This window comes from Protomyctophum parallelum, assembly GCF_964188405.1.
Source record: "Protomyctophum parallelum genome assembly, chromosome: 8".
In the NCBI taxonomy this organism is placed as follows: domain Eukaryota; kingdom Metazoa; phylum Chordata; class Actinopteri; order Myctophiformes; family Myctophidae; genus Protomyctophum; species Protomyctophum parallelum.
The window spans coordinates 39856159-39877033 of NC_139703.1; the positions used below are offsets into that span (position 1 = coordinate 39856159).

The following is a 20875-nucleotide window of genomic DNA, read 5'->3' on the forward strand; positions in this document are numbered from 1 at the left end:
ATCTCCACGTTCTGTATGCACTGACACATCCTCTTGTTCCTCCCCTCCAGAATGGAGGACAGAGAAACCCTCATATCTCCATCTAATAACTTTTCCTGATTTTCTTCGTAAATCAACGCCCTACTTTATCATATAATATCACAGTGTCGCACAAACACATCAAAAGTAGCAGATCTCCCAAGTTTTAAGTCCGCCTTGTCGATCTGCTAATTTATTTTATCTATCTTTTTTAATTTATTTGAATCCATGACAAGTAGCCGTTGTTGGACATGTGAGGTTTCAGCGTGACAGAGACGGTGCTGTAGGTGTACTGACAGCTCCTCAGGCGGCAGATAGAAAGTTAATTAAGTCGTTCCACAGGCGTCAGGTCTCTTTCTATTACCCTCGTCTGCAACGTTGATGAATTACTCTCTCTCTCTCTCTCTCTCTCTCTCCCCACAACCCGCTGCTCTCTCTCTCTCTCCCCACAACCCGCTGCTCTCTCTCTCTCTCTCTTTCCCCACAACCCGCTTCTCTCTCTCTCTCTCTCTCTCTCTCTCTCTCTCTCTCTCTCTCTCTCTCTCTCTCTCTCTCTCTCTCTCTCTCTCTCTCCCCCTCTCTCAACCCGCTGCTCTCTGTCCACATGTCCATGCTGTATTGGCGTTGGTCCGAAAAAAGGTGATAACAGGTGATAAACCTCAGGGTTTCCTCTCTGTGACGTCTCTATAATATTTATACTCTTAAGGTCCCAACCTGAGTTGCCTTAGTGTTGATAAAACAACTTCAATAGTATGAAATCTCAGGCGACGTCCTCGATCCCTCTGTTGTTATCCAAGAGGTGAGCACTACATACCGGAAGTCTTGTCTCAGTTCTACCGGATCTGTCTGAATTATACCTTCCCCCCAGGTGTCCCTCCCTAACATTTTAGTCTGTTTTTTATTTGCTGATGAAATTAGCGTACACCACTAGTTGTGTGGACATCGCACAGACACATGTACCATGTTACCTAGTCCATAACTAGTTGTGTGGACGTATGTCCCACAGACATGAGAATACAACACTGACTCCAATCCATTCTTTCCCCTTGATTAACTTTTCGAGTTTCCTCATCTTGAAGCAAGCAGTGCTCCCTCCAGTGGCTTCAGCACCCCCCCTCTCTCTCTCTCCCTCTGATGTAGTGAAGTGGGTCGATAGTGATTCTGGCTCCAGCGGACTGAGGGATTAATTGGGATGAAACAGAAAGTACACAAAGACAATCCCCATGCAGCGATCGTTTATCCAGTCGTAACTGTCAGCGAACAAATAAGAACCCGGCTTGCTGGCCACAAACTGTCCACACCCCTACGGCCGCTATAGGCCAGGAGGCCTTATACCGTTACACCCCTACGGACGCTATAGGCCAGGAGGCCTTATACCGTTACACCCCTACGGACGCTAGGCCAGGCCAGGAGGCCTATACCGTTACACCCCTACGGACGCTAGGCCAGGCCAGGAGGCCTATACCGTTACACCCCTACGGACGCTAGGCCAGGCCTATACCGTTACACCCCTACGGCCGCTAGGCCAGGCCTATACCGTTACACCCCTACGGCCGCTAGGCCAGGCCAGGAGGCCTATACCGTTACACCCCTACGGCCGCTAGGCCAGGAGGCCTATACCGTTACACCCCTACGGCCGCTAGGCCAGGAGGCCTATACCGTTACACCCCTACGGCCGCTAGGCCAGGCCTATACCGTTACACCCCTACGGCCGCTAGGCCAGGAGGCCTATACCGTTACACCCCTACGGCCGCTAGGCCAGGCCTATACCGTTACACCCCTACGGCCGCTAGGCCAGGCCTATACCGTTACACCCCTACGGACGCTAGGCCAGGCCTATACCGTTACACCCCTACGGCCGCTAGGCCAGGCCTATACCGTTACACCCCTACGGCCGCTAGGCCAGGCCTATACCGTTACACCCCTACGGCCGCTAGGCCAGGAGGCCTATACCGTTACACCCCTACGGCCGCTAGGCCAGGAGGCCTATACCGTTACACCCCTACGGCCGCTAGGCCAGGCCAGGAGGCCTATACCGTTACACCCCTACGGCCGCTAGGCCAGGAGGCCTATACCGTTACACCCCTACGGCTGCTAGGCCTATACCGTTACACCCCTACGGCCGCTAAGCCAGGAGGCCTATACCGTTACACCCCTACGGCCGCTAGGCCAGGAGGCCTATACCGCTACACCCCAACGGCCGCTAGGCCAGGCCAGGAGGCCTTATACCGTTCACACCCCTACGGCTGCTAGGCCAGGCCAGGAGGCCTATACCGTTCACACCCCTACGGCCGCTAGGCCAGGGTTATACCGTTACACCCCTACGGCCGCTAGGCCAGGCCAGGAGGCCTATACCGTTACACCCCTACGGCCGCTAGGCCAGGCCTATACCGTTACACCCCTACGGCCGCTAGGCCAGGCCTATACCGTTACACCCCTACGGCCGCTAGGCCAGGAGGCCTATACCGTTACACCCCTACGACCGGTGGGCCAGTAAAAGTATCTATATTGCAATATAGAAATACTCCGTTACAAGTAAAAGTTCGGATTTCAAAATGCACTTGAGTGAAAGTTACTGTACTGTACTGTAGTTGCAGAAGGAGGAGAGGACTACTGGAGCAGCACGGACATTTAGAGCCTTTTATTTTATGAGGTGCTAAAGTATACAGAACGACTAACGTTTCACCCTCGCGGTCTTCATCAGAGTCTCTCAGTGACTCTGATTTGATTCTATCTTTTACCACTTGCGTGTAAGAAGGACTATAAGATGATTAGTCACACACATGGAGACCACCTACGGTACCCTCCCAGACCACCTACTGTCCCCTCCCAGACCACTACTGTCCCCTCCCAGACCACCTACTGTACCTCCAAGACCACCTACTGTACCTCCCAGACCACCTACTGTCCCCTCCCAGACCACCTACTGTACCTCCCAGACCACTACTGTCCCCTCCCAGACCACCTACTGTACCTCCCAGACCACCTACTGTACGTCCCAGACCACCTACTGTACCTCCCAGACCACCTACTGTCCCCTCCCAGACCACCTACTGTACCTCCCAGACCACCTACTGTCCCCTCCCAGACCACCTACTGTACCTCCCAGACCACCTACTGTCCCCTCCCAGACCACCTACTGTACCTCCCAGACCACCTACTGTACCTCCCAGACCACCTACTGTACCCCCCAGACCACCTACCCTCCCTCACCACCCAGACCACCTACCCTCCCTCACCACCCAGACCACCTACCCTCCCTCACCACCCAGACCACCTACCCTCCCTCACCACCCAGACCACCTACCCTCCCACACCACCCAGACCACCTACCCTCCCTCACCACCCAGACCACCTACCCTCCCACACCACCCATACCGTCCTCCCTCCCACACCATTAACCCGGGCCAAGGAAATCCGCTGTGCAGCGGAGCAGCAGTGTGTGACATTTGATCTCAAGCTGTGTCACATTTCGACGGGCGTTTTGCCGGACGGTGTCAAATGGCACAATATGCTGCTCACCACCACCACCACAACCCAGGCTGAGGCACAAGGTTCAAGGGTACTCGGGACCAGCAGTGAATAACCTATCAATAAAAAGAATGAGCATGAAATCCAAAGGGCAGTGCATTAAAACTGAGCAGCATATTAAAAATATATATATATTAAAAACAGCTAAAGTGCATTGAGTTCAGTAGCCTGACCTTCCCCGGATAGAAGCTGTGTTTGAGCCTTCCTTTCAATCCACAATCCACCCATCATTCATCTCTAGTCTGCAGAAGAGAAACAAGTTAATTACCAGTGGCTGCCTTATATCTCCAGAATTGTGCTATGTCGGTCTGTATTTATGTGTGTGTGGACAAGTTACAAGTTATCACCCAGTGCCACGTGACGCCTCCTGACACCTTTCCAAAGAAAGGGGTGTGTGTGTGTGTGTGTGTGTGTGTGTGTGTGTGTGTGTGTGTGTGGTCCTGATTCTGGAGGTGGGCTGTGTCTTTGATCTGTACATGGACCAGGCATTCCAAGATAAATATTAGTATCAAGTATCAACCATTACTTGGAAGTATAACAAACTTGGGGTATCGCTGTAGATCCGACAGAGCATTGCTCCTTCGGAGCAATGCTCTGTCGGATGATAGTATGCCTCCCAGATTTGCCATACTGATATTCGGAAGCCTGGGCCATGTGCATAAACTGACCATGAGTGGCCTAAGAATATAGCTGGCATGACAAAAAGCAAAGCCAAACAACTTGCCAAATACTGTTCTGTTTGGGCTGTTATAGGCAGCTTGTCTGTGTGGAGGAGGAGGTGCCATGTGTATCCTTAAGTGAACATGAACTGTCAACCCCGTTGTATTTGTTTCCTTGTAAAATTAATTGTAATTTGTGGATTCAAATAAAGAAATCGAAGTGTGTGTCAGACTGCTACAACAGCTGCGTTCGCTTACCGCATTCACACGTCATGCTATGTCCCATTGTCTAGCCAAAGCAGTCGCAGTTTGGTGGATGAATTGTGATTTGTTTACTGTTTAAATTGGCTGATTAATGTTTGAACAATGCTTCACACTTGGCTGGGTGAGCTGCAGCCAATTCATCATCCCCTGAATACCCCCCTGACACACACACTGTGTGTGTGTGTGTGTGTGTGTGTGTGTGTGTGTGTGTGTGTGTGTGTGTGTGTGTGTGTGTGTGTGTGTGTGTGTGTGTGTGTGTGTGTGTGTGTGTGTGTGTGTGTGTGTGTGTGTGTGTGTGTGTGTGTGTGTGTCTCGTTCCATTCCTAAACTGTAATTTGAGATTACGAAACATATGGGTTAGGGTCAGGGTGAAATGTAGTCCCAGTGGGTTCATTGCCAAGCTCTCACGCTTTTGGGCAGTATAGTGGAAGAAGTATTCAGCTTTTTTTTACTTCAACCGTATCTTAATGGTCTTCACTAATGCTCATAATAAGCAGTGCACTGTGGGGGTTCTCAGCGTGGCATCTGGAAGGGTTAGGGCAGCATGTTGCAGTGATGCAAATAGCATCCTGCATCCGTAGACTCAGTACATTGAGAAAGGTCAACCTTTGTGGATCCTGGGATGCAATACTGTACTCTTAACGTCGTTTACGTAGGTCTCGTAAAATGTCTACTGGGCTGGGACCCGTCTTAGAGACCACCCCTGGGGTCCCGGGAACCATTACATTGAACACGTAGTTATATCACTGTTGTTGTATTTTCCTTCAGACGGTGACGGTGCATCTGTTTATTTAGTGTGATGGAGATGTTTTGGTGGAGGACAGACAGAACGTCATGCACCACCTTAACCCATTTTTGTGGCGGGAACCCCTTTTGGTGTTAGCATTACGTCATGCTTTAGCTATTGAAAAATAGCAGATCTACAAGCTCATAGCGCGCCACCGAGTGGCGCGCTACGAGCTTGTAGGTCTGCTATTTTTTTTAAATCAAAGAACCACTGACAGAAATAGCTTTTTCAGAAAACTGTCATTTTCAAACAGACATTTTTAGAATCTGATCTCAGGTCAGAATGGGTTAACATGGCGTCTCTGTGGACACTGGCCAGGGAGGGCCATAGTAGAGGGCGCTGTAGAGTACATTGCTGGAATTTGGCAGAAATACCGCCACCAAGGAAATGATGTTGACGCTTCACAAATCTGTTTACATTAAACGTGAATGAGTGAGTCTGGCCCCTCCCTCAGGGAGGGGATTGGCTGGCTGGCCGGGTCTGGCCCCTCCCTCAGGGAGTGGATTGGCTGGCTGGCCGGGTCTGGCCCCTCCCTCAGGGAGGGGATTGGCTGGCTGGCCGGGTCTGGCTCCTCCCTCAGGGAGTGGATTGGCTGGCTGGCCGGGTCTGGCCCCTCCCACAGGGAGGGGATTGGCTGGCTGGCCGGGTCTGGCTCCTCCCTCAGGGAGGGGGATTGGCTGGCTGGCCGGGTCTGGCCCCTCCCTCAGGAAGGGGATTGGCTGGCTGCATGTGGGATGAAGAGGTGTTGACCTGGACAGGATACAGTGATTGGCTGAGTGGTGTCTGACCTGCAGTCACCTTTACACTACACTACAGGTGAACCCGACACTGGATTATCAATAAAAGATGCACAGTGACTACGTATAGGCTACATTTACTGGAGTGACTTAGAGCTTAGAACAATCTGTATATCTATATTCAGAATTTCCTTTTCTTTGCTGTTTTATTGGTACTTCTGATTATCTTCCATAGCTCGTGCACAAATCACTCCAGAGACAAATGCATAAAACATGGCCCACCCACACCCAAACTCATATAGGCTACTAATTAGGACGGGGAGAAATAAATAAAATAAAGCCCTCTTTCAAATAATAGTGGGGAAAAAATTGCCTAAGCCTATAAAAAAAACGGCAATACAGCACTATGCATTGATGTTATTCTTTTTTTTTACCTTGAATAGTTCCGATTATTCATGTATTTTTACATGAATGCCGAGCACACTCCATTATAAAAATAAATAAATAAATAAATAAAGCGTGACTGAAGCACCTGCTGGCGTCTGCTAATTAAAGATGCTTATAATAGCTATACGGTCAGTGCAGTGTGGATGCTAATAATAGGAGGAGAGAGAAGTAAGTGGTAAAGTCTGACGTAATGGAGTGACCAGTGGCCATTTCTTTAATCTACAGACAGCGTCACTTTCTTTTTAATGTATTTTCTTTGTGGCTTTCGCTTTTATTTTATATATTTTATGGAGGGACAGACAGTAGGCTGACAGGAAATGGGGAGAGATATGGGGGGGGGGGACATGCAGTAAAGGCCGTCGGGATCGGGAGTCGAACCCGCGGCACACTGCCAGACTGGATTACCAGCCAAGGTGCCTGGACCGCTGAGCCACGGCCCAGGCCTGACAGCGTCACTTTCAATACATAAAACACACTATAGTATGGCAGTTGGCACAAAACAATGATGTTGCTACTTGCTACATAGTAACAACAACCCCTATTCATCTTGAAATGTGTCGGCTATACGAGCCACATTTTAAAGTACGTTCCTAGCTCTTATATGAGGACATAAATCATTCAAAAATGAATTAAATGCTCTCCTAAAGGGACACCGCGTTGAATGGGAGAATGTAGAAGAAATGTTATTTTGATGGTTTTGTCTGATCGTTTTGTATATCTATATATGGCTCCACATCTTGCGGTACCTCAGCTGATACCTTACAATATATTCCAGACGCGCTCCTGCTCTCTGGGGTGATGTTTATCAGGGACGTGTGCAGAGAGTGTTAGAGGGGCAGGGGATAAAATCCTGTAAGAGCAAAATAGCAGATCTACAAGCTCACAACGCTTCATGCTGCGACGCGTTGAGAGCTTGTAGATCTGCTATTTTCGGGGCGCAACCCAGCACTCTTTAGATATAGAGATGCGGTGTGTAACGACATGGAGTTCTAAACACATTTGTTCAAAGAAAAAATACTGTGTTCAAGATCAGGAGACTTCGGGGGAAAAAAGCTATTCTCCTGAAGGCTGCCTTCCTTCTGGCATGGCATGGAAAGGAGAGGAGAGAGGAGTGGCATTTTGCATTTCTTTCACCATGTAGTAAACGCTGCATTCGCGGTCTGGAAAGGGCGGTCGTTTTACAGACGGGTAAAAGGGCAGGGGCTGAAGACCCCCTTTTGATGTCTGTGTGCACGTGCCTGATGGTTGTGGACATCTCTGTATAAGACATGGGCTGAGGCTATGGTGGCGATGCTTCAACGCTATACTGTAGCTTCTCGCATCTGAGCTTGTCTTTTGATTTTGGCACGGCCAAATAAATCAGAAGTTGGTTTCTGTGGCATGTCGTAAACAACCTATTAATGCGCCCCGCACGTAAAGTACACTACACAGGAAACAGCGGAAGTCTGCTGTCTGTTGAATATTTACTTGTAGTTCTAAAATAGAGCTATTTGTTTAATTTTATATGAATGATAAATAACGACCTCGCGGGGTATGTGGGTATGCACGCACGCACCAGACAACAAACACACCACACACAGAGAGAGACAGCGTTAATTCCCACTGCGCTATCTGCTGTCAGGGTTCAAAGGTCACTGTATCAGCAACATCGGCATGACAGATGCAGGTCGTCATGGCAACACATGATGAGCTGTAAACCTGCTGTTAGAGAGAGAGAGAGAGAGGGGGAGAGAGAGACAGATGGAGAGACAGAGGGGGGAGAGGGAGAGAGAGAGAGAAACCGTGGGGTGAGAGAGGGAGAGAGAGGGATAGAGAGAGAGAGACAGACAAGGGTGATTTTCCACCTCACAGCTTTGAATTGAACTCTGTTCTCTGTACGACAGGCCGCTGAAAGTGTGCGTCCAATCAGAGCATGTTTCATGTCAGCCCTCGTTTCAGCTGTGTGAGATGTGAGTGTGCCTGTGTGTGTGTGTGTGTGTGTGCGTGCACATGTGTGCGTGTTTTGGGCATGTGGAAATTCTCTCAGAGTTAGACTCCTAAGGGTCCATTCGGTTCTATGTGTACACTCAGAGTTACAGATCTGTATTAAAGGGTCCATTTGGTTCTATTTGTACACTCATTTGCACACTCGGGAGTACTTAGTTGTACTGTACAGTATAGTACATGCAGTAATGTACAGTTGTACATATTGTGCAGAAATAGATCAGTATATTTATCAATATTTATTTGGAGACGCGCTTATCCGAGTGACTTCGGGCCGTGTGTGTGTGTGCGTGTGCGTGTGCGTGTGCGTGTGCGCGCGCGCGCTCGTGCGATGAGTGCATGGCTGACTGCTCCTATATCATCACAGTACACGGTTTGTCTTCTAATTGAAAGGAGACTAGTGATTTTTTTAAGGCTCAAGGTTCCTGAGGCTCAGACAGAGTTATTGAGCAAGACAGCTTTTTCTGTCAGCGGTCCAACTTCGCGGAATGAACTCCAAAACTCCTTAAAACTGAGCTCCCTGCCATCCTTCAGTCAGTTCCAAGGAATGCTCCAGGACTGTGATCGCTGCTGCTTCAATTGATTTATTTTACTGGTTGTTCTGCATTTAACCCGTTCTGACCCGAGATCAGATTCTAAAAATGTCTTCTACATCATGACAGTTTTCTGAAAAAACCTATGTTTCTATGTCAGTCGTTATTTTTCTAAAAAATAGCAGACCTACAAGCTCGTAGCGCGCCACTCGGTGCCGCGCTATGAGCTTGTTGATCTGCTATTTTTCAATAGCTAAAGCATAACATAATGCTATAACACCAAAAGGGGTTCCCGCCCAAAATGTTGTGTTTGATGTATTGTTTTTGACTGTATTTGTGTACTGTAACCTCGGCTACATTGAAAATCAGGGCTTAGCCTCAACTGTATCTCCGAGTACAAATAAAGGTGATGATGATGAAGACTTGAAAACTAGCGACTGCAGCATAACGTCCGTACAGTATATGACGATGTATTGAAAAGGTCATCTAATCAAGCATAATATACAGTCGGGTCACATACCCATATGGACTTTCAGTCAGGACAACTCAAGAATGGATGGAATATATATTTATTGAATATAAGATGAGCAATATATTTATTATGGTTTGGCGATCTGCTTTTTAGGTATACTCGAATCAAGCGCATCAGTCCCGACCATATAGGGACTCCGAATCCCCCGTACCTAAACAGTAGATCCAAAACGACAGGTGGTAGCTGGGGTGGAGGAGGGTGAGCAGCAGGTTTGTATACAGCAGCAGCAAGCAAGGAAGCAGGAGGAGAAATGCAAACCTCCGGTTAAAGTAGCCGCTATGAAGATGGAGTGAGTGTGTGATTGGTTGAGTGAATCATGTGGACGAGATCGTGATGCTGAGGCGGCCCAATTAACGGCCGGCAGCAACTGCACTGAGGTTCCCTGACTGAACTTGCTCTGTGCATGTCTATACGACTATGCTCATTTAACCCATTTTGGGTGGAAACCCCTTTTGGTGTTAGCATTATGTTATGCTTTAGCTATTGGAAAATAGCTAAAGATCTACAAGCTCGTAGGGCGCCACCGAGTGGCACGCTACGAGCTTGTAGATCTGCTATTTTTTTTTAAATCTAAGAACGACTGACATAGAAACATAGCTTTTTCAGAAAACTGTCAGGATGTAGAAGACATTTTTTTAATCTGATCTCAGGTCAGAATGGGTTAATGGAATGTTAATTATTCTGCAACTGGGAAATAGCGCCACCTTCCAGGCCATTCATGAGAACTGCAGCATTTTAATGACTTCCTCTTTGGCTTACTGTCTGTCTGTCCATCTGTCTGTCCGTCTGTCTGTCCAATCTTCCTTCCTTCCTTCCTTCCTTCCTTCCTTCCTTCCTTCCTAGTGATACTGTACATACATGTCATTGGAAACACACTGGGCTGCTGTATTGTATTGTTTTCCTCACCTTTGACTTCATCAGAAATGAGGAAAGGAATTGTTTTGACTCCACACCTCATAACACACACGCACGCACACGCGCACACACAACCCGTTACCGTACTGACATGGCTGACATGCATGGTGTGTTTAAGCATGGCATTCCCTATTGTGTGTGTGTGTGTGTGTGTGTGTGTGTGTGTGTGTGTGTGTGTACGTGCACATGTATTTACTATACTTGTGAGGACAAGTATTGTCGAATTGGAGAAATAACTACGCTATGAGGGAAACCTTCCTGCTCCATCACAATAAGAGGAAGAGAAAAGGTTTTCTGGTTAAAGAAAGATTCAGGCGTTAATTACAATTAAGGAAAATATTGACGTTGGGGTTAGGGTTAGGAGTAAGATCGGCTATTTCCGGCTTAAGGGTTGGGATTATAAAGAAAACCCTCAAAATGACATTCACAAAATTGTCGTTCGGAAAATGTCGATGTCCTCATAAGTATAATGGTGTGCGTGCGTGTGTGTGTGTGCGTGCGTGCGTGCGTGTGTGCGCTCCCTAATGGCCAGGGTGTGTGTGACACGGTGTGAAGGCCTGTTACTGTGCGACAGCGAAGCAATTTAACACATCGCAGCACAACGTGAAATAAACTACAAAGGAGCAGGATTCCTTTTTGTTTTCCTGCCGCTGCAGCAGATCTAAAAGCTCTAAAAGATTTGAATAAAAATAAATTGTAGCCACATTTATAAAGTGGTTAAAATATACTGTAGCTATAAAATTGGCGGCATGGTGGCACAGTCGGTAGCGCTGCATGTCGCCTTACAGCTAGCTATAAGGTCCTGGGTTCGATTCCCGCCGGGGACGCGGTGGGCGCTGGGGGCGTGTTCTCTCCTCTGTGTCATCAGCACCCATACCCTATAGGGCGTTGCAGCCCCGCCCCCTACCAGGGCCCAGGAAATGATTCCCCGTTCATTTTCCTCATAGACATTTCAAAACGTTTTTTTTTTTTTTAAACCTTTTAAGCCTCGTACAAAGCCAACTCGAGTTGTGACAAATAACAAATAATTACAAAGTAGGTTACAACACTTTTTGTTGTTTTTCTTCTTTGTAATTATTTGTTCGGCCCAAAATGTTGTCTTTGTTGTCATCAACTCCAGTTGGCTTTGTCCGCGGCGTAAACGTCTTTAAATAAATACTTTTTGAAAAGCCTATGGAGAAAATGAACGGGGAATTCACTTCTGCGTCTCACGTCGTCATGAAAGGGGACGGGACTGCGGCGCTCTATAGGTGGGGTTGGCCAAAAGGGTCTTTCTGTGTGGAGCTTGCTTGTTCTCCCCATGTTCCCTAGGGTAGGTATACCCTCACAAAACAACATGCAGTACACCATGTTAAGTAGTAAGTACAGTCCTTGACTAAATGTATACTTGTATACCTTCAGGCAGTGCAGTGTGCTCCCTGGCCTTGTGCCATCCATATAAAACACGGCAGTAAACACACACATTTGGCAGCTTGGCTACTATAACTGCCACGGGGCTGTGTTGTCTTTTTTTGAGGGGCGCTCGCTATAGCCCCCATATATGCACAGCTTTGTGTGTCTGTGTGTCGGTAGCACGAAATGCGATGATTTGATTGGCTGAGCAGTGCACGGAATGTGATGATGTATATGATGATAAGAGCGCCCCTCACTTCACGTGCGAGCGGTAATGCAAGCAGTACATTTCAAGCACAAACTCAATACAAAGACCGTTAACTGTGAGTGGACGACACAATTAAGCATTACACTTGTCTTCCGTGTGTACTGTGTATACGAACTTTCCTCAGTGAAGCCTCTCTCTCTCTCTCTCTCTCTCTCTCTCTCTCTCTCTCTCTCTCTCTCTCTCTCTCTCTCTCATTCATTTAAATTTATCCCATTTCAATTCTAAAGGGCTACCACTAGTGTATTGTTATTCGAAACATGCATTTGCATTGCCGCTTGCAATGCTGCTTACACTGCAAAAGCAACATCTCTCTCTCTCTCTCTCTCTCTCTCTCTCTCTCTCTCTCCCCCCCCCCCCCCTTTCTCCACGTGTGACAGGGTTGATCCCCCCCCCCTCTCACGAGGCCATGCTGATAGGCAGGGAAGTAAAGGCTACATGTCTCACAGTAATCAGTGCATTCGCCGGAGGCCGTGTGTGTGTGCGTGCATGCGTGCGTGTGTTTACTTTAGAGACAGCTGGGAGTGCTCCCGGCAGACCAGCGCCGTCACACGTACAGAACCAGGGTCCAATGAGGAGGTGTTTACTGTCACATGATGTCAGAACCAGGGTCCAATGAGGAGGTGTTTACTGTCACATGATGTCAGAACCAGGGTCCAATGAGGAGGTGTTTACTGTCACATGATGTCGGAACCAGGGTCCAATGAGGAGGTGTTTACTGTCTGCTGAAAGCTTGTATTTCCAAAAAACGGAAGGGAAAACAGGTTTTTAAATCAATAATAAAGTAGGCCACATACAAGGATAGGATCGGATGGGACTCGCAGCTATTTATGCTGTCAGGTCCCGGCCATGACTTAACCCATTCTGACCTGAGATCAGATTCTAAAAATGACAGTTTTCTGAAAAAGCTATGTTTATATGTCAGTCGTTCTTCGATTTTTCAAAAATAGCAGACCTACAAGCTCGAGCTATGAGCTTGTAGATCTGCTATTTTTCAATAGCTAAAGCCCAAAAAGGGTTAATGGGTATAATGTCCGATTGAGCCAAAATAAAACGGTTCAGTGTGTGAATGGAAGCAGTGATTGTCTGGTGAATGTACATTCAGCATGTGGATGCGTTGATAGATCGATGCTTGCATTATCGACAAGTGGAGCCTCCCCTCCTCCCCCTTAGGAGGAGTTAGGAGAGAGATACAGTGGCTTTCTGAGTGGTGCAGCCACTCCAATGCACAGCAAAGTGTGTACCTGGCTGGCTGGGTCTGTCTGTCTGTCCGTACGTCCGTCCGAGCACGAAGTGTCACTGTTGCGCAGCCTAACACACACACACACACACACACACACACACACACACACACGCCAGGGAAGAGGGTTTGTGCAGTACAGTACAGTACTACAGCACGAGTACAGTACAGCACCACTCAGTTCAGACCGGTCTGATTGTATTAGCGTTTGGAGTTGGAACTATTCACCCATCGAACTCTCGTGAAATGGCTCATGAACAAAACAGAACATAGTCTCTTCAGTAAGTGCAGACAACGAGCTACACCTGTGCTTCCATGTGCAGTGTGCACTCATCTACACAGACACAGATGTTCTAGTTGTTTCCGGCTCGAAGGACCGCTATAGTTTAGATGAACGGTAGGTTGGATCCAAGCCCCCAGGGAGGCCCTACTGGTTAGAGCGTGAACTGCAGGCGGACCCGTGGATTTATGACGAGGAAACCCTGTGCAGTTGGGCTGAAACATTGTTTTATATAATATTCATCCCACAATTTTGCAACCCATTTTTTCACCCAGTGTCAATTATCTAATGTAATCCTGGGCGTTACACTTCCTCTGCCAACCGGGGGGGGGGGACCTCATGCTTCGTTCTATGCATGAGGAGTCCAAGCTGCTTCTTTTCACCTGACGGGAGAGAGTTTTCCTGGTTGGACGTATAGCGCGTGGAAGGAACACGTTATTCCGACCAGTTCCTTTCCCCACCATCAGGCGCCCCGGCTGGCCAGCAGGGGGAGGTAGTTTGGTAGCTGGGCTGAAACATTGAGCGCTCAGTTGCACTTCCGCATTTTGCCAACCAAAAATGTGGTTGGTCAAATGCGGAAGTATAGACCGTTCTTCCACGTGCTTCAAAACTCTTATCCTTTTATTACTCTATGGTTGGAGCTCGTTATCTACGTTGGGAACTACTGTGGCAGGAATGATGTTCCGTGTGTGCATCGATGGAAGAGAGAAGTGCACGTCAAATACAGTGGTCTGTTAGTTAGTGGAATGATCCTGGCATCTCCCTCACTCTGTTATATTTTAAGTGGGAGTATAGGCTAATGCAGCTAAAACAGAACTTTGGTCAGAATGTATTGAGTGTGGCGACTGTGGCTCAGGAGGTAGAGCAGGTCGTCCAATGATCCATGGGTCGGCTGTTCGAATCCCGGCTCCTCCTTTCTACATGTCGAAGTGTCCTTGGGCAAGACACTGAATCCCAAATTGCTCCCGATGTGCTGGTTGGTGCCTTGCATGGCTTCTGCCGCAATCGCTGTATATGAATGTGTGGGTGAATGTAATACTGTAATATACATTCTATGTAAAGCGCCTTGGATAAAGGCGCTATATAAATGCACCATTTACCATTTATTGAGAGGATAATGAGAGCCCCATGAGATGCAGCATCTCATTTTGCACGTACAAATACATAAAACATTACAGTACAAATTCACAATACACACACGTACTAGTACAGCCTGGACGACCTTATACAGGCGTATTATGCAAAGCCTCAACTTATGTAATTAGATAGCATTTTATGTAGACATACAGTATAGCACCCTATAGTGTATACATAGTTTCATTATATAGATATTCCACTCCCAAAGCTGTTAGACGGTTCTTATCTTGCTTATGGTCCTTGATGACTATATATATTTTTTTTATATATATTTTTTTTTATCCCACGATTTTGTAACCCATTTTTCACCCCTGTGTCAATCATCTAATGTGATCCTTGGCTCTACACACCCTCCACCAACCTAGTCCCCATATATGGGGGACATGGGGAGAGCAACGGACTTGAACTCATGCTTCCTTCATGCCTGCGTGTCCAAGTTGCTCCTTTACACCTGACAGGGGCGAGTTTCCCTGGTTGGACGTAACGTAGCGCGTGGAAGGAGCATGTTATTCCAACCAGTTCCTTTCCCCTCCATCAGGCGCCATATCCATATTTGACGTATTACCATGTTGCTTACTTTACTTACTAACTAACTAACTAACTGTAAATTGCTGTGGATTAAGAGCGTCTGCTAAATGTCTAAATTGTGTACAAGACTTATACAAGTTAGCTTGCTCACCTTCTCCCACTCACACTCCCAGCCCCCTCAAGTCATTTTAAACAACACAGAATAGAGAAAACAGTACTATGACCTAAGTGAAAGTGGAATATTGTTCTATTCAGATGGAGCTTTGTGGTGGAATGACCTGCTTCCAACTTCAGAAAGTGTATTCTAGTGAGAGACGATAAAATGGGGATGTTGTGTATACCGTGTATCTCTATAAGTGCATTACGGTGAATATACGAAAGGTTCCAGAGAGACTGTTTGAAATATGAATTATACTGATTCCACAGACGTTTTCCGGTTGTTTGTTATGAGAAAGGGTTCCCGTGGCGCGTGCCTCATGGATGGAGGAAGGAAAGGAGCGCGTGATACGTAGCTTCATGGCTGCAGGGCTCATCGTGTCTCAGTAATGTGGGTTAAGCAGATGTTTGAAGCTTTGCATGCTGATGCGTCTCGCTGCAGTAATGTCCTCTTCCCTCTCCTCTCCTCTCCTCTCCTCTCCTCTCCTCTCCTCTCCTCTCCTCTCCTCTCCTCTCCTCTCCTCTCCTCTCCTCTCCTCTCCTCTCCTCTCCCCTCCTCTCCTCTCCTCTCCTCTCCTCTCCTCTCCTCTCCTCTCCTCTCCTCCTCTCCTCTCCTCTCCTCTCCTCTCCTCTCCTCTCCTCTCCTCTCCTCTCCTCTCCCCCCATGCATACCTCTCCTCTCCTCTCCTCTCCTCTCCTCTCCTCTCCTCTCCTCTCCTCTCCTCTCCTCTCCTCTCCTCTCCTCTCCTCTCCTCTCCTCTCCTCTCCTCTCCTCTCCTCTCCTCTCCTCTCCTCTCCTCTCCTCTCCTCTCCTCTCCTCCCCATGCATACCTCTCTCCTCTCCCCTACTATCTCCTCTCCTCTCCTCTCCTCTCCTCTCCTCTCCTCTCCTCTCCTCTCCTCTCCTCTCCTCTCCTCTCCTCTCCTCTCCTCTCCTCTCCTCTCCTCTCCTCTCCTCCCATGCATACCTCTCTCCTCTCCCCTACTATCTCCTCTCCTCTCCTCCTCAGGGACTCATTATTCAGTGGTTCCCACTAAGCTGTGGTCTGGAGCCCCACGTCAGGGACTCCAATGAGAGTAGAAATACTACAAGTGTTACCACGGATACGGGAAGGTCACTCTGATGTCACTGGAGCGACCTCGCCAAGACTATAAAGACTAGGAGCCTAGAATAGAATAAGTCAGATTAACCCATTTTCCACTGAGGTCGATTAAAAAGAGTCTTCTAAATCCTATATTTTTTTCTGAAAAAACTATGTTTCTGTCAAGGACCCCCAGAATTATCTCTATTGGGCCACGGACCACCCATCTCAAAATATGTAGTTCCAGGGACACCCCCCCCCCCCACCCCCCCCCCCCCCCCCCCAGAAGCCAATATTTTAGTTAAAAATGTTCACTCTGAAATATTATATTCAATGATTTGCGCCACATTTTAACGATTTGTAAAAAATGGCAGACCTACAAGCTCGTAGCGCGCCACTCGGTGGCGTGTTAAGAGCTTGTAGCTATTTTTCAATAGCTAAATTATAACAATGTTTAAAACACCAAAAGGGGTTCCCGCCCAAAATGGGTTAAGAAGACATTGGTGAAGATTACTACTTACTAGCTTACTTATACGCCACTGTTCATCTATTCTCAAGGAAGTGCCATTCTTACCGTGTTTAGTGTTTACCACCAGCAGTTTCTCGGCTCCATTTAGTCCATATAGTCCATATAGTAATCTCGGTTACAACAAGTGGAAGTCTGGAATTCTATATTTTACTCGAGTAAATGTACAATAGTATTGGCATCAACATAAACCAAAAGTAAAAGTAGATATTCATTATGCAGAATGTACCGTTTTGCACGTTTCTGCTGAAATGTTTGGTGTTTATATGTTTTGTAATACTAATCTAAATCTACAAAGTAATTCACATTTTCTAATAATTGCAGAGGAGTAAAAGTACTGTTGCCCCCGCGACCCGACTACGGATAAGCGGTTGAGGATGGATGGATGGATCCATAGATGTGGACATCACCGGTATATGTGTTCTTTGTGGCAAAGATTATAGAATCTCTGCAGCTGTAGTTTTGTCTGGAAAACAAAGCATTGTGACTCACAGTTGAGTTGTGTTATCACAGCACACAGTGTCCTGTTGACAGTTGATTATTAATAATGTATGTCCATCAATGTTAGCATTAATATTAATATGCCCATTAATAACGCTGTATAGTATTAGCAATGGAGCACATTCACGACAATCATCAAAACGAAAGAGAGGGTATTTCATTTCATTTTATTTCGCACATAGTGTATCACAATACAGTACAAATCATACTAGATAATTTGTCTTCCATAATTCATTTGTCTTTCATGCAGTATATCTGGTACCCAGGGTACCAGCATTATGGAAAATAAGTGTGCGCACGTGCGTTGGGTCCATTTGGTTCCGTTTGGGTCTGTAACTCCGAGAGTGTACGAATGGAACCACACTGAACTGCCCCTTATGGGTCCATTTGGTTCCATTTGTACACTCTCAGAGTTAAATTAACATTGATCTTTGCAGTACGTGTAGATTGGGGTCCCAGAGATTACAAAATAAAGAAAAGAAAAAAATGCATCAAATAGGGGTCCATGACCTAATGCATAACAAATTGTGTTCCATGGCATATCTTTTCCAATGGGGGGGGGGGGTCCGCGGGCTGATTATGAAAAAGTCCTTGAAATGAAAAAGGTTGAGAAGCACTGCTTCAAATGTAGCGAGCAAGTGGTATTCATAAAGTAAAGGTCTTTAACCCATTCACAACGAGAACCCCTTTTGTTGTTTTAAGCATTATTATATAGCAGATCTACAAGCTCATAGCGCGGCACAGGGTGCCGCACTATGAGCTTGTATATCTGCTATTTTTGAAAAATCATGAAAATGTGCCGCAAATCTTTGAATATATATATATATATATATATATATATATATATATATTTCTTTCACAGCGGACGGGAGGGTCCCTGAAACAACATATTTTTAGATGGGGGTCGCAGCCAATTACATAATAATCTTTGGGGTCTTTGACATTAATAGTGTTGAAAACCACTGTTACAGAAACATAGGGTTTTTCAGAAAACTGAGGATTTTAGAAGACATTTCGTAGAATCTGGTCTCAAGTCTAAACCTGTTAATAGTGAGTATATAAGTAGTATTCACAGTAAGACACAACCTGTTAATAGTGAGTATATAAGTAGTATTCACAGTAAGACACAACCTGTTAATAGTGAGTATATAAGTAGTATTCACAGTAAGACACAACCTGTTAATAGTGAGTATATAAGTAGTATTCACACAGTAAGACTCAACCTGTTAATAGTGAGTATATAAGTAGTATTCACAGTAAGACACAACCTGTTAATAGTGAGTATATAAGTAGTATTCACAGTAAGACACAACCTGTTAATAGTGAGTATATAAGTAGTATTCACAGTAAGACACAACCTGTTAATAGTGAGTATATAAGTGGTATTCACACAGTAAGACACAACCTGTTAATAGTTAGTATATAAGTGGTATTCACACAGTAAGACACAACCTGTTAATAGTGAGTATATAAGTGGTATTCACACAGTAAGACACAACCTGTTAATAGTGAGTATATAAGTAGTATTCACAGTAAGACACAACCTGTTAATAGTGAGTATATAAGTAGTATTCACAGTAAGACACAACCTGTTAATAGTGAGTATATAAGTAGTATTCACAGTAAGACACAACCTGTTAATAGTGAGTATATAAGTGGTATTCACACAGTAAGACACAACCTGTTAATAGTGAGTATATAAGTGGTATTCACACAGTAAGACACAACCTGTTAATAGTGAGTATATAAGTGGTATTCACACATTAAGACACAACCTGTTAATAGTGAGTATATAAGTGGTATTCACATTAAGACACAACCTGTTAATAGTGAGTATAGTAGTATTCACATTAAGACACAACCTGTTAATAGTGAGTATATAAGTGGTATTCACATTAAGACACAACCTGTTAATAGTGAGTATATAAGTGGTATTCACAGTAAGACACAACCTGTTAATAGTGAGTATATAAGTGGTATTCACACAGTAAGACACAACCTGTTAATAGTGAGTATATAAGTGATATTCACAGTAAGACACAACCTGTTAATAGTGAGTATATAAGTGGTATTCACACAGTAAGACACAACCTGTTAATAGTGAGTATATAAGTGGTATTCACACAGTAAGACACAACCTGTTAATAGTGAGTATATAAGTGGTATTCACACAGTAAGACACAACATGTTAATAGTGAGTATATAAGTGGTATTCACAGTAAGACACAACCTGTTAATAGTGAGTATATAAGTGGTATTCACAGTAAGACACAACCTGTTAATAGTGAGTATATAAGTGGTATTCACACAGTAAGACACAACCTGTTAATAGTGAGTATATAAGCAGAAGCAGCACTGCTTCTAGGAGGAGGTTTAACCCATTCTGGGTGGGAACCCCTTTTGGAGTTTTAAGCCTTATTTAATAATATAGCTCTTGAAAAATAGCAGATCTACTACAAGCTCTACGAACTTGTAGATCTGTTATTTTTGAAAAATCTTGAAAATGTGGCGCAAATCTTTGAATAAATATTATTTCACAGTGAACGTTCTTTGCTTCTGGGGGGGGGGGGGGTCCCTGGAACTACATATTTTCAGATGGGGGTCTGCGGCCAAATACAGATAATTCTGGGGGTCCTTGACATGAAAAAGGTTGAGCACTACTGATGTAGAAACATGGGTTTTTCAGAAAACTGTGTTTTTTCTTTTTATTGGTCTCAGTTCTAAATGGTTTAAACCCCATCGATGGCCTTTTGGGATGTTTGATCAGCCTGCGTCGCCATGGTTACCGAGGAGAGATGGAGCAAAGGGTCACGCATTCAGCTCTGAAAGAAAGAAAGTCCAGCCGTCACCAAAGTCCTTTTAATAAAACGCTATACGAAGACACAACGGCAATGACACTGAAGTATACCTTTCAATAATTCACTGCAATGACAGTGACTTAAAGCAGTGCACAATTCCAGCGATTTGGAAAGGTTTTAATCGATTGATTGATTGATTGATTGATTGATTGATCGGATATTTCAGAGATGTGATCCTGTACTGTATGTATGTATTCAATGCATCAAAACGCTAATGGACAGCTTGAATTTGGGGAAAAAGTGGGAAAAAAAACCATCATTCCTGAGTGTCTGCACATGGTCATGACTCATGATCATTGCCCGTGTTCAACCTTTCATATCAACTTGCTGAACGCACCGAGGAGAAAAACGTTGTCAGACAGAAAGGGCAGATGGAGGTTTACTATAAGTTATAGGAGGATTATATAACAGGCCTGTCATATAATATATGCAAGGACATAAAACACCTTGGTGGTCATGTCCTCGCTGATTAAATAAAACACCAGTGGTGGAAAATAACGAAGT

At 45.7% G+C, this 20875-nt stretch overlaps 3 protein-coding genes across 3 annotated transcripts in view; 2 read left to right on the forward strand and 1 right to left on the reverse strand.

Moving 5' to 3' along the window:
* Nucleotides 1-20875, forward strand: part of LOC310863614 (IQ motif and SEC7 domain-containing protein 1-like) — a 194964-nt gene that overhangs the window by 80154 nt on the left and 93935 nt on the right. The gene's annotated exons all lie outside the window — the stretch shown is intronic.
* Nucleotides 1-20875, forward strand: part of LOC310863731 (E3 ubiquitin-protein ligase TRIM35-like) — a gene marked incomplete at both ends in the record, with an annotated part of 38971 nt that overhangs the window by 5477 nt on the left and 12619 nt on the right. The gene's annotated exons all lie outside the window — the stretch shown is intronic.
* The window catches only part of LOC310863619 (uncharacterized protein), a 265965-nt gene continuing 265110 nt past the window's right edge, over nt 20021-20875 (reverse strand). The window contains exon 8 of the mRNA XM_083772085.1: nt 20021-20061. The gene's annotated coding sequence lies outside the window, so the exon portion shown is untranslated. The remainder of the gene's footprint in view (nt 20062-20875) is intronic.